Consider the following 13371-nt stretch of genomic DNA (forward strand, 5'->3'; position numbering starts at 1 on the left):
GAGACAACTGATGTGTTCTCATTAAGAACATTTAGATATTTTCAAAATTTACCTAGATAGGACCAGATTATTTTCAGCTGCAAATTCCTTTCTGGTACAGATCAAAACTGTGATTTTTTTAAAAAAATATAAATAATTTACAGTTAAATTACATAAACAAACAAATAGTGCACCAAATAAGATTTTGAAGTCCTTTATGTTTGGGGCTAAGAGTCAAACTCCTGTCTTGTCTTTATTGATGATGACTGCAAATTTTACAGAGGGTAATAGGGGAATAATTTTCCTTAAATCAATCGTAGGTAAATACTAACATCTCTTTATGTTAGGTGCTAGGATTGACTTTAAAGAAGATGGCAAGGCCGGGCGCGGTGGCTCACGCCTGTAATCCCAGCACTTTGGGAGGCCAAGGCAGGCGGATCACGAGGTCAAGAGATCGAGACCATCCCGGCCAGCATGGTGAAACCCGTCTGTACTAAAAATACAAAAATTAGCTGGGTGTGGTGGCGCGTGCCTGTAGTCCCAGCTACTCGGGAGGCTGAGGCAGAAGAATTGCTTGAACCTGGGAGGCGGAGGTTGCAGTGAGCCAAGATTGCACCACTGCACTCCAGCCTGGCACCTGGCGACGGAGCAAGACTCTGTCCCAAAAAAAAAAAAAAAAATAGAAGGTGGCAAAGGGTACATCTCTCTCCCTCTTCTAGTGACTTGTCACCATGCCTGAAGTCACACCATTAGATGCTTTTCCTCTTAGTCTTATAGGGTTTTTGCTCGTTAGGAGCCCCTCTACTATTTTTTTTTTTTTTTGAGATGGAGTCTCACTCTGTCACCCAGGCTGGAGTGCAGTGGTGCGATCTCGGCTCACTGCAACCTCTACCTCCAGAGTTCAAGTGATTCTCCTGCCCCAGCCTTCTGAATAGCTGGGGTTACAGGTGCGTGCCACCACGCCCAGCTAAATTTTGTGTTTTTAGTAGAGATGGGGTTTTGCCATGTTGGCCAGGCTGCACGCATACACATTTTGGCAGTTTTTATAGTTTTTATAGTTTCTTTAAACACAAAACGTGCACATGAGCTGCCTATTGATTTTCTTTGCTGCACAGTATGGCATTGAGGTTGGTGACTGATGGCCAGCTGAGTGGCTCTTTCCATGATGGCTTTGCGGTTCCTGGAGGAAACACTGTGAGCAATCTCAGCACAGTAAGATTTGTTGCACATCAGCAGCACTTCCAGCAACTTGATTTTGTGGACCAGGAATTTCCGGAAACCACTGGGCAGCATGTGCTTTGTTTTTCCGTTGCTCCCATAACCAACATTGGGCATCGAGATCTGGCCCTTGAACTTTCTACAAACTCTGTTGTCAATACCTCTGGGTTTCTGCCAGTTAGGCTTGACTTTGACATATTGGTGTGATGGGTACAGAATGAACTTCTTGGTCCTCTTTTTTACAATCTTGAGTTTCATAAGGGGTCTGAGGGCAGCTGTGATGCCAAGGAAGACATGACTGCCACCTCTGTAGTCAGCACTGAGGAAGAGAGAGTCCCCTCTACTATTTTATTATTTTATTTTTTGAGACAGAGTCTTGCTCCATTGCCCGGGCTGCAGTGTAGTGGCACAATCATGGCTCACTACAGTCTCAACCTCCTAGGCTCAAATGATCCTCCTGGGATTATATGTGTGAGCCACCATGCCAGGCCCATTTCTTTTTAAATTAAGCATTTTATCACGCCTGTAATCCCAGCACTTTGGGAGGCTGAGGCAGGCAGATCACCTGAGGTCAGGAGTTTGAGACCAGCCTGGCCAACATGATGAAATCCCATGTCTACTGAAAATACAAAAGAAAAAAATTAGCTGGGAGTGGTGGCAGGCACCTGTAATCCCAGCTACTCAGAAGGCTGAGGCAGGAGAATCGCTTGAACCCAGGAGGTGGAGGTTGCAGTGAGCTGAGATGGCACCACTGCACTCCAGCCTGGGCAACAAGAGCGAAACTCCATCTCAAAATAAAATAAAATAAAATAAAAATTAATTAAGCATTTTGAGATAATTATAGATTTACATGCAGGTGTAAGAAAAAGTATAGAGACACTTCCATGTATCCTTTACCCAGTTTCTCCAATGGTAATATCTTGAAAAACTTTAGTACAATAACACAAGCAGGATATTGACGCTATTACATTGTCAATACAGGTACAGAACCTTTCCATCATCACAAGGATTCCCTTGTGTTGCCCTTTATGGCTATACTCCTCTCCCATCCTACCTTGACCCCTGGCAACCACTAATCTGTTATCCACTTCTAAGATTTTTGTCAAGAAAGTTATACAAATGAAATCATACAGTATATAACTTTTTTCTTTCTTTCTTTCTTCTTTCTTTCTTTTCTTTTCTTTCTTTCTTTCTTTCTTTCTTTTTCTTTCTTTCTTTCTTTTTTTAGAAACAGGGTCTCATTCTGTCACCCAGGCTGGAGTGCAGTAGCTTCGACCTTCTGGCCTCAAGCAATCTTCCTGTCGTTGCCTCCAGAGTATCTGGGGCTACAGTGCACACCAGCATACCTGATTATTTTTAAAATTTTTTGTAGAGATAGGGTCTCACTATGTTATCCAGACTGGTCTTGAAGTCCTGGCTTTAAGCGATTTTCCCACCTCAGCCTCCCAAAGTGCTAGGGCTACAGGTGTGAGCCACTGTGCCCAGTCAGTTTTTATTTTCTTTAAATTATTGAGTTCTGAGACTTCTTTATAGATTCCATGTACCAATCCTTTGTTGGATAATTGATTTACAAGTATTTTCTCCCAATTTGTAGCTTGTCTTTTCATCTTCTTAGCAGAATCTTCACTGGAGGAAAATTTTTAAATTTTGATGAGGTCCAACTTATCAATGTTTCACTTATGACTTGTGCTTTTGGTGTTAAGTCTAAGATCTCTTTGCCTATTCCTGAACCCTGACAATTTTCACCTGTATTATTCTCTAAAGGTTTTCTCATTTCATGTATTACATTTAAGTTGGTGATCCATTTGAGTTAATTGTCCATAAAGAGTAAGATTTAGGTCAAGGTTCATTTTTTGCCTATGGATGTCCGATTGCTCAAACATCATTTGTTGAGAAATCTTTATTTTCTCCATTTAGCTGTTTTGCACTTTTGTCAAAGACCATTTCACCATACTTGTGTGGGTCTATTTATGGGTTCTGTATCCTATTCTATTGATCTATGTCTCTTTCCCTCCACCAATAACACGAAGTCCTAATTGCTGTAGCTATATGATAAGTCTTGAAATTTGGTATAGTAATTCCTCCTACTTTATTCTTCTTTAAATTTTGTTTTTATTGAGGCTTAGAGCTGTGGCTCACACCTGTAATCCCAGCACTTTGGGAGGCTGAGGCGGGTGGATCACCTGAGATCAGGAGTTCGAGACCAGCCTGACCAACGTGGTGAAACCCTGTTTCTACTAAATACAAAAAGTTAGCCAGACGTGGCGGCACATGCCTGTAATCCCAGCTACTTGGGAGGCTGAGGCAGGAGAATTGCTTGAACCCAGGAGGTGGAGGTTGTAGTAAGCCGAGATTGCGCCATTGCACTCCAGCCTGGGCAAGAAGAGCGAAACTCCATCTCAAAAAAAAAATATTGTTTTCACTAGTCTAGTTCCTTACCTTTCCATATAAATTTCAGAATCGTCTTGCGTATATCTGCAAAAATTCTTGCTGGGATTTTGCTAGTATTTGCATTAAATCTGTATATCAATTGATGTACTTACTATGTTGAATCTTCCAATCTGTGAACACAGTATATTTCTCCGGATACTGAAATCTTTTTCTTTCATCAACATTTTTGTAGTTTTTACCGTACAAGTCCTATATATGTTTTTTCTTTTTTATTGTGTTTAAATATACATAAAATTTATCATTTTAACCTTTTTTTTTTTTTTTGAGACAAGATCTTGCTCTGTCGCCCAGGCTGGAGTGCAGTAGCACGAACACAGCTCACTGCAACCTCCACCTCCTGGGTTCAAGCTATCTTCCCACCTCAGCCAACCTAGTAGCGGGGACCACAGGCACACACCACCATGCCCGGCTAATTTTGGTATTTTTTGTAGAGACAGGATTTTGCCATATTGCCCAGGCTGGTCTCAAACTCCTGGACTCAAGTGATCCACTTGCCTCAGCCTCCCAAAGTGTTGGGATTACAGGTGTGAGCCACTGTGCCCAGCCTTAACCATTTTTAAGTGTATAGTTCGGTGGCATTAAATACATTCATAACATTGTGCAATCATCATTAACTTCCATCTCCATAATTCTTTTCATTGTGTGAAACAGAAACTCTATACCTATTAAACATAACTCCCCACTTCCCAATTCTCCCAGCCCCTTGCAGCTACCATTCTGTCTTTTTCTACGATTTTGACTATTCTAAGTATCTCCTGTAAGTGGAATCATATACTATTTATCTTTTTATGGCTGGTTTATTTCACTTAGCATAATGTCTTCAAGGTTCATCCATGTTGTAGCATGTGCCAGAATTTCCTTCCTTTTTAGGGCTGAATAATATTTCATTGTAATGGATAGACCACATTTTGCTTACCCATCTATCTGTTGAGGGACACTTGGATTGCTTCTACATTTTAGCATTTGTGAATAATGCTGCTATAAACATGGGTATATAAATATCTCTTCAGGTTTCAGTTCTTTTGGGTATATACCCAGAAAAGAAATTGCTGAATCATATGACAATTCTATTTGTAATTTTTAAAAGAGCTACCATGCTGTTTTCCACAGTGACTGTATCATTTTATATTCCCACCAACAGTGCATAAGGGTTCCAATTTCTCCACATCCTCACCAACACCTGATTCTTTCTGTTTTTGTTGTTGTTTTGTTTTTTGTTTGTTTGTTTTTGAGACAGAGTCTCCCTCTGTTGCCCAAGCTGGAGTACAGTGGTGTGATCTTGGCTCACTGCAACCTCCATCTCCCAGGTTCAAGTGATTCTCCTACCTCTGCCTCCTGTGTAGCTGGGACCACAGGCGCATGCCACCATGCCTGGCTAATTTTTGTATTTTTAGTGAGATGGGGTTTCACTATGTTGGACAGGCTGGTCTCAAGCTCCTGACCTTAGGTGATCCACCTGCCTCGGCCTCTGAAAGTGCTGGGATTACAGGCGTGAGCTACTGTGCCTGGCCCTACTTTCTGTTTTTTAAAATAGAAGCCACCCTAATAGGTGTGAGGTGTTAGATCATTGTAGTTTTCATTTGCATTTCTGAAATGATTAATGATATTGAACATCTTTTCATGTGCTTATTGGCCATCTATACATCTTCTTTGGAGAATGTTATGTTTTGTTTTGAATGATTGTAAACGATATTTTATTTTCAATTGTGAAAATGTTCACATGTTCCTTGCCAGTATATAAAAGTACAATTGATTTTTAATGTTTTTCTTGAACACTGTCTTTGCTGAAGTCATTTGTCAGTTCTAGTAGTTTATTTTGTGTTTTTTTTTTTGTAAATCCCTTAGGATTTTCTACATATACTACCATGCCATCAACAAATAGGGACAGTTTGAAAGAATTCTTTCTAATCTGTATTCCTTATATTCCTTTTTCTTGCCTCACTGTGCTGGCTAGAACTTCCAGTACTATGTTGACTAAGAGTAATGAGAGTGGGCATTTTTGGCTTCTTCCCTCTCCTAAGGGGAAAGAATTCGGTCTTTTATCATTAAGTATTACAATAACTGTAGGGTTTTTGTAGATACTCTTTATCGAGTTGAAAAAGTTCTCCTCTAGGGCCAGGCATGGTGGCTCATGCCTATAATCCCAGCACTTTCGGAGAGGCTGAGGAGGGTGGATCACAAGGTCAGGAGTTCGAGACCAGTCTGGCCAATATGGTGAAACCCCCGTCTCTACTAAAAATACAAAAAAAAAAAAGTTGTATTTTTTTTTAATGGCACATGCCTATAATCCCAGCTATTCAGGAGGCTGAGGCAGGAGAATTGCTTGAACCCGGGAGGCAGAGGTTGCAGTGAGCCGAGATTGCACCACTGCACTCCAACCTGGGCTACAGAGCGAGACTCTGTCTCAAAAAAAAAAAAGTTCCCCTCTGTTCCTAGTTTGCTAAGAGTTTTATGATTATCATAAATGGGTATTAAAATTTTCCAAATGCTTTTTCTTCATCAGTTGATATGGTCATATGAGTTTTCTTCTTTAGCTTAGTAATATGGTGTATTATATTAAGTAGTTTTAGCAAATTGAACCAGTCTTGTACCTCTGGAATAAAGTCTATCATGTTGTATAATTCTTTTTATATATTGTTGAATTTTATCTGCTAATATTAGTTAAGAACTTCTGCATGTATATTGAGGAAATTTGGTCTTTAATATCTTTTTTTGTACTGTCTTTTTCTATTTTTTTTTTCTTTTTTAACCATGATAATAGCTTCACAAAATGTATTGAAAAGTGTTCCATCCTCTTCTATTTTCTAAAGGAGATTGTTTAGAATTTGTTTAATTCTTTTAAATTTGGTAGAATTTTCCAGTGGAATCATCTGATATTTCTTTTTGGGGGTGGGGTTAAATTACAAATTCAATTTCCTTAATATATAGAAATTCAAATTATATATTTCATATTGGGTGAGTTGTTTTAGTTTGTTTAATTTTTGATTAATTGGTCTATTTCCTCTAAGTTGTCAAATTTATGTGTAGAGTTGTTCATGGTATTCCCTTATTTTCCTTTCGATGTCTGCAGGGTCTATAGTGATAGTCCCCATTTCATTTCCGATATTGGTAATTTATATCCTTTCTCTTTCTTTCTTTGTCAATCTTGTTAGAGGTTTATCAATTTTACTGATGATTTCAAAGAGCCAGCTCTGTGTTTAATTGATTTTTCTCTATTGTTTCACTGTTTTCAATTTCATTGATTTCTTATCTTTATTATGCATCTCCTTCTGCTTGCTTTGGGTTTATTTTGCTTTTCTTTTTCTAAATTCTTTTTTCTTATAGCCACTACCAGGGCCCATTTTTCTAAATTATTGAGGTATATTCTGCTGTTGTTGAGTAGAGTATTCTATAAATGTTGATTAGATCCTGTTGGTTGATGATATTGTTGAGTTTTTCTATATCCTTGCTGATTTTCTGGCTAGTTGTACTATCAGTTGTTGAGAGAGGGAGGTTGCCGTCTCCAATTGTGCATTTGCATATCTCCTTTCAGCTCTATCAGATCTTGAGTCACATATTTTGCTGCTCTGTTACTTAGTGCAAACACATATAGGAGTGCTATGTTCTTTCGGTGTACTGACCCTTTTATCGTTATATAATGTCCCTTTCTGTCTCTGGTAACTTTCTTTTCTTTGCAGTCTACTTTATCTGATATAATAGAGCTATTCCTATTTTATCGTGATTCATGTTTATATTATATATCTTTTTCCATCCTTTCACTTTCAGTCTGCCTTTATCATTACGTTTGAATTGAGTTTCTTGTAGACAGTATACAACTGGTTCATGCTTTTTGATCCACGCTGCCACTTTCTGTCTTGTAATTAGTATATTTAGACAATTCACATTAAATATAATTATATTTGCTACTTTACTTCTTGTTTTCTGTTTGTTATTTCTCTTTTTCATTTTCTATTTTCTTTCTCCTGCCTTCCATATTGATTTATAGTGTTTTTTATGTTGTTTTCTTATTGGTTTCTCTAGGAATTCCATTATCCATACATGTATATCACAGTTTATTTGTGTCATCACTTTGCCTGTTTGAGTGAAAGGTAGAAATCTTACCTCTATGTCTGTTTATTCACCCCCATTTTTATAATTGTCTTGTTTTTTTCCAGAGCTATTTAAAACTATATCAGTGTTATATTTTTTGCTTAAACTGTCAAATATGACTTAAAAACCCAGGAGGAGAAGGAAAGTCTATTGTATTTACCCAGATATTTTGCTTATCATGTTCTCTCTTCCTTTCTCATGTTCCAAGGTTACTTCTTTTATCATTTCCTTTTTGTTTAATAAACTTTCTTTAGCCATTATTTAGAGTAGATCTGCTGGTAACAAATTATCTTAGTTCCCCTATATTTGAGAATGTCTGGATTTTCCCTTCATTCCTGAAGGATATTTTCACTGGATATAGAAATGCAGGTTGAAGCTGGGTGCGGTGGCTCACGCCTGTAATCCTAGCACTTTGGGAGGCTAAGGTGGCTGGATCACTTGAGGTCAGGAGTTTGAGACCAGCCTGGCCAACATGGTGAAACCCCATCTCTACGAAAAATACAAAAATTATCTGGATGTGGTGGCACACATCTGTAGTCCCAGCTACTCGGGAGGCTGAGGCAGGAGAATCGTTTGAACCCGGGAGGTGGAGGTTGCAGTGAGCCGAGATCGCACCACTTCACTCACTCCAGCCTGGGTGGCAAGGTGAGAGTCCATCTCAAAAAAAAAAAAAAAAAGAAAGAAATGCAGGTTGACAGTTCTTTTCTTTTAGTACTTGAAAGATATTGTACCACTTCCTTCTACTCTGTTTCCTAATGTGAAATCCTGTCATTTGGTTGCTTTTCTCCTGCCATAAGGTATAATTTCTTTCGATGCCTTCATAATTTTTTCTTTGTCTTTAGGTTATAGAAGTTTGATTATATGTGTCTTGGTTTGAATTTCTTTGGGCTTATTCTGTTTGGAGTTCACTCAGCCTCTTGAATCTCTAGGTTTATGTCTTTTGCCAAATTTGGGATGTTTTTAGCCATTATTTCTTTGAATACTTTCTTAGCCCTACCCTCTCTATTCTCTCCTTTTGGGTCTTCAGTAATACCAATGCTTGATCTTTTGTTAAAGTGCTACATGTTCCTGAGGAACTATTTATTTATTTATTCCATTTTTCATTTGTGTCAAGTGTGCTTGTAATTGCTCATTGCATTATTTTCATGATGACTGCTTTAAAATTTGTGTCAGGAAATTTTATCTCATGGTTCATCTCAGTGTTGGCATCTAAAGATTATCTTTTTTACTCAGTTTGAGATTTTCCTTGTTTCTAGTGTGATGAGTGATTTTTATTGAAACTTGGACATTTTGGGTATTATGTTATAACTCTGTATCTTATTTAAACCTGATGTTTTAGCTGGCTTTTTGGCCACTGCATTGGTTACTGCCAGGTCAGCATAGAAAGTCTATTCAGCCTCTGTTGACATGGGGGGGAGCTCTTTATTATTGCTGGGTGGGGTGGGAGTTCAGGCTCCCCACTAGGCCTCCACTGACACCCCAGGGAGAGGATGGCATAAATACTGCTGAACGATGGTAGAAGTCCTGACTCTCTACTAGGCTTCTTCGGATGCTGCCCAAGCAGGAAGGATGCGGGCTGGAAGTACAGGTTCCCTATGTGGTTTCCTCATCACTACCCAGCAGGGATAAAAGTACTAGCTCCATACTTGGCCTTCTCTGAAGATATCCCAGTGGGTGGGTGAGGGCACATTGTTAGAGCCTGGCAAAGGTGGAATTCTAGGCTCCCCACTTGGCCTCTGCTAGTATGAACGAGGAGGGTGCTACATTTTTCCCCCTCCTATGGTGTTTAGTCAGAGCAGAGCAGCTTCTGTCTAAAAGTTTTCTCTTTTCCTGTGTTGCTCCTTTCTTGGTTCTTTGGCCAGATAGAACAGCTTTTGTTAGGCTTTTCTTGGTCTACACTTATTGATATTTCCAAATGCCATCTTCTTCAAAGTCTGCTCCTTTCAAAGAAAGTGCCACCTTTCAAAGTCCTCTTATGTTTATTTCATATATAATGTCCAGAGTTTTTCATTGTACTTAGTAGGAGGAGTAAGGAAAAGCATGCCTACTCCATCTTCTTGGAAGCAGAAATTCCTAAGTTTTAAAGACTTGTTATTAAATCATACCATACATATGGAAAAGAACACATATCTTAAGCATACAGGAAAGTGAAGCTTTACCAACAATATACCCATGTAACTAGAACCCAGATCAAGAAACAGAACACAACCAACACCTTTCAGAAGTTTCCGTATGTTCCCTCTGATCACAAACCCCCAACCCTTGCAAAGTTAACCACTATCCTAATTTCTCCCAGTATAGATTAGTGCTCTCTATCTTTGTGCTTTATATAATGGGCCCCTTTAAAACATGTAAATACCCCTGGAAGATTTAATGTCTTAAGATGTCATTGACCAATACCTTACAATGAATTCATTTGTCATATAATTTGACTTATGTTTAATAACAATTCATTTATTAATATTATAAAACACATTAAAGTTATAATAACCTTTCTCATGCTTCATATCTTTTGATTCTTACAAATGCCTATGAAATAGATTGTATTATTAACCTGATTTAAGGTGAGAAAATTGAGACTGAAAGAAGTTAAACAGTTTGTCTAAGGTTACCCAAGTAACAGGCAGAAAGATTTGACAGCCTCAGAAGAAAGGGACCTTGTTTGTCCACCTGTCCATGTATCAATTTTAGAGAAGAATCTGATTGGCTCTGGTTTAGTCTTCTGACCATTAAATGTCAAGGGCGGGAAAGGATACTGATTGACCTACCCACCATAGTCATGTGGAGTCAGGGAGGGGATCTTCAAGTGACCCAGAGGAAGGATTGAGAAAGTAAGCTAGACAGACAAAACCTCACTTACCACAGTCCCCAGTGGGAACAAAAACAACTACTATTTCTTGATGTTTATGGACATGTTAAAATAATCAAAACTTCTGTGTCTTTTTTTCTGCCTCTTTCTCTGTATCCACATAGGACTCATTTTAACAGTTTAGAATCACATTTTGTATAATCTAGAATGAACTGAAGTGGAAGAGACTATGTATCTTCTTAGTATATAGAACAGGGAAAGGAGGCTGATAAGGAAGTGTTTTGTCCAATTTCATATACATACTTGTTTTATGTTTTTTCTTTCACTTTCATGTATCATAAGAGTAACTTCATGAAATTAACAATTTAAGCCAGCACGGTGGCTCACGCCTGTAATCCCAGCACTTTGGGTGGGATTACAGGCCGAGGCAGGTGGATCACCTGAGGTCAGAAGTTCGAGATCAGCCTGACCAACATGGAGAAACCCCGTCTCTACTAAAAATACAAACTTAGCCAGGCATGGTGGCACATGCCTGTAATCCCAGCTACTCAGGAGGCTGAGGCAGGAGAATCACTTGAACCTGGAAGACGGAGGTTGTGGTGAGCTGAGATTGCCCCATTGCCCTCCAGCCTGGGAAACAAGAGCAAAACTTTGTCTCAAAAAAAAAAAAAAGAAAGAAATTAACAATTTAATGAAAAAAAATTATTCTCTAACCCCAGTGCCCTAACATGTGTCTTCCAATCTTTGTCAAGTTATCTATTTGTCTATATCTATATACTTACATATAAATGCCATCAAGCCTGGTTAATTTCTTATGTTTTGTAGGGACAGAGTCTCGCCATGTTGAGCAGACTGGTCTCGAATTCCTGGCCTCAAGTGATGCTCCCACCTTGGCCTCCCAAAGTGCTGGGATTACAGTGATGAGTCACTGCGTTCAGCCACTCACTGATTGTTTTGATCTCAGCAGAAAATCATTCAAAGCAAAACCTCTCAGGGACATCACCATTTGAGAAAATGACCCTTTTAAGACAGAAAAGTGTTCCTGAACTGGAGAGGAAACCTGCCCTTAGAAGGCCCCCTACTAAAAGACGGACTTTGCCATAGTGCTGGTGTTGCAAAGCCAGTAAGACAGTCCCCACCCCCAAAGAGCTCAAGTTCCTGGCTTCATTTCATGCACCTTTGGTAACCTCCAGCTAAATGCAGGCTGCCCCACCTCTGCCTAGAATAATAAGGGGTTCTTGGACTCTCCATCAATAGGTCCTGTCAGACAAGCCATCTGTATCATTCCAGGTCCTGGCAGGAAACAGATGGCACCCTCAGATTAGGTAAACTGAGAAGAGTTTAATAAAGAGACTATTTACAAAAGAATATCAGGGTATAGGGAAACCACAGGCCAGAAGGAGCAGAAGGAGGAAGCAATCTCTGGAAACTTGAGAGAGAGAAAATCCTGTGAGGAGGGCCTCTTGACAGGAGCTGTAGCTTTTGGTCCAGGGACACAGCCAGCCAGCTCTCAGGGAGGTATTTGGGGGAAATAAATACTCTGACCTCTCTCCTCTTGGTTTCCCACCTCCTGCTGGTGGCCAAGGTCAACTGGAAGGCAGAGGGCATAGGAACCCTTTGATGGAGTTCAGCCTAGAGGCCCGCCTCTGGGAGCACAGAGTGGGTGGAGAAGGGTGGGGTGGGTCTGGAGGGGTCAAAGGAAGCCACGTGGTCCACCATGTGAGTTTAGAAATACTCTACTGCAGTTCTTTGTCCAGGTTGGTTGCTCTCAGAACTTCTGGTAGGGCTGGGGGTGTAGGTGAGGGGGGTTGGCATAGCCTCTTCCTTAGTATTTCTAGCAGGAGGTAGGGCAGCTTACCTGGTCCTCTTCTGCCAGGGTTGTGGGCTTTCTGTTCATCTCCAGTGCCCACAAAAGTCAGTGTCATCCACAAAAGAGGATGTCTGCTCCGAGCCCCAGCCTCTAGGCAGGGGACTACCTTCCCATACCTGTCCTACCAGCTTTCTTTCTTTCTTTCTCTCTCTTTCCTTTCTCTTTCTTTCTCTCTCTTTTATTTCTTTTTCTTTTTCTCTCTCTCTTTCTCTCTCCTTTCTTTCTCCTTCCTTCCTTCCTTCCTTCTTGATGGAGTCTTGCTCTGTCACCCAGGCTGGAGTGCAATGGCACAATTTCTGCTCACTGCAGCCTCTGCCTCCCGGGTTCAAGCTATTCTCCTACTTTAGCCTCCAGAGTAGCTGGGGCTACAGGTGTGTGCCACCACACCCAGCTAATTTTTGTATTTTTAGTAGAGAGAGGGTTTCACCGTGTTGGCCAGGCTGGTCTCAAATTCCTGGTCTCAAGTGATCCTCCTGCCTCGGCCTACCAAAGTGTTGGGATTACAGGCATGAGCCACCATGCTCAGCCATGCCAGCCCTATTTCTTGTCCCCTGCCATGCCTGGAATGGCTAGTTACCTCTACAAGTGGACTGCTATACACCCTCAGCATCGCCAGTCCACAGGATCATTCACAACCCCACCTGGTTCCCTCAGGTTCCCCATGGCTACCAGAAGGCAGGACACACAACCCCTGTGTCTGTGAAGATTTCACCTAGGCCACTGGCTACCTGGGGTCCCTGTGCTCACTCCACCTCCATGTTTCAGCTGGCCTTTGCTCCCTCTCCCACTGGCCAGCTCAGTTCCTCTGTATTCCTAGCCTGTAATGTAAGATCTGCTGCAGTAGAAGGCACTTCCTTTAAAGATAAAAGTTAACCAATGTGCAATTTAATAAACCAAGATGTTAATCCATAATCAGAAACCTAAGGACACTGGGTTCTTGTAGCTGCTTTACTGG

General features: G+C 40.4%; 1 pseudogene; it reads right to left on the reverse strand.

Annotated features, from left to right (window-relative positions):
- Nucleotides 1–1070: 1070 nt before the first annotated feature.
- On the reverse strand, nt 1071–12471 carry LOC105714294 (large ribosomal subunit protein eL32-like; annotated as a pseudogene).
- Nucleotides 12472–13371: the final 900 nt, after the last annotated feature.

This window comes from Aotus nancymaae, unplaced genomic scaffold, assembly GCF_030222135.1.
Source record: "Aotus nancymaae isolate 86718 unplaced genomic scaffold, 86718_ANA_hifiasm-v0.15.2.pri h1tg000058l, whole genome shotgun sequence".
Classification (NCBI taxonomy): Eukaryota; Metazoa; Chordata; class Mammalia; order Primates; family Aotidae; genus Aotus; species Aotus nancymaae.